This window comes from Arachis hypogaea, chromosome 17 (assembly GCF_003086295.3).
Source record: "Arachis hypogaea cultivar Tifrunner chromosome 17, arahy.Tifrunner.gnm2.J5K5, whole genome shotgun sequence".
NCBI lineage: Eukaryota > Viridiplantae > Streptophyta > Magnoliopsida > Fabales > Fabaceae > Arachis > Arachis hypogaea.
In genome coordinates, this window is record NC_092052.1 from 58,890,575 (window position 1) to 58,891,981 (window position 1,407).

The window sequence follows — 1,407 nt, forward strand, 5'->3', positions numbered from 1 at the left end:
AGCTCTGAGTACGAGCCATTTCCCTCTTACTCTTAAAGCCGCAGAGAGCTCTAAGCTGGCCATCTGTTTCAAGCAAACCATATTCAAGTGAAAAAGTAAAGTTAAAGGTTAAGGATTGTACCCACTTGAAGCTTGTATTGGGCGGTAATGGCCTTGGGGTAGGTGTTTCTGGTGGTTCTGTAAGTTCTACTCCCTTGTGCTCTTCTGTGAATTCCTCCACTTCTTCGCAAGATTCTTCAAATGCATCTGTATCCTGGTCAAAGTCTTCTATGTCTTCCTCATCACTCGAGTCATAGATCGGAGGTTGAGAGAAATCTACCTCTGAATCATCTTCGTATTCATTTGGGGAAGGTTCTTCGATCTCAGAGAATTCACTTGCGGATGCAAGTTCATTACTAAGAGAGCTTGACTTGTGACTATCATCATCAAGGAAATTTGTGTCCTGGGTTATTCCGTCTAGTTCTTCATAAACGACTTGCCTTGGGGATTGTGCAATATCCTCCTTAGCATCAACTGTAATGTCCTTGACGGAGTTCTCCTCAACTTTGGATTCCCATGGAGGTTCAGCATCTCCTAGATCTTCAACCAACTCTTCTTCTTGTACAATGATAGCTTATTCTACTTGTTCTAGTACGAATTCATGCTATGTCTTATCCACTGGAGTTTCTAATGTCTCCTTTATGCTACGCTCTTCATTAGATTGTCCACATGGGGCTGTGGTCGGTCCTTGAATGTTCGCGCGTCTAGAAGCTAATTGAATTACTTCTTGCTCGAGTTGTCGAATGGTTGTTTAAAGTTTATTTACTGTTGCCTTAAGGCGAACCTCTGATTCTCTGGGTGATGGATTTAGACATGAAACATAGGGAAGTGGTGGTGCTTGGGAGTGATTGGATTGGAACTGGGGTAGGAAAGGATCATACGGTGGTGAATGGTGAAGAGAAGCTTGTGAGTACGGTGGTTCGAGGTTATGTTGAGAGGATGGTCTATAGGCACGGGGTGGGGCTTGTTGGTAGTTACAAGGTTGTCCACCATATCTATCAGCTGGGTATGCATTGTAGAATGGTCGTTGTCCATGATATCTTGGAGGGTGTTGTTGCCTGAAGGGTTGATTAGATCCTCTTGACTCCATCCATCCTTGATTGGTTTGACCTTGATGCATATTCCTGCTGTAACTTCTATTTCCTTCAACAAAGTTAGAGCCAAACTCAAAGCGAGAGGGGTGAGAATTCATGGTAGCAAATAAAAATAAAAAGAAAAAACAAAAATAAATAAACTAGCAAAAGAAAAATATTTACAATAACCAATAATAAGGCACACGTTAGCAGTTCCCCGGCAACGGCGCCATTTTGATGAGAGGAACTTTTGCGTGGTCTAGAAATTTGCGGATAAATCCTCCTTGCAAGTATA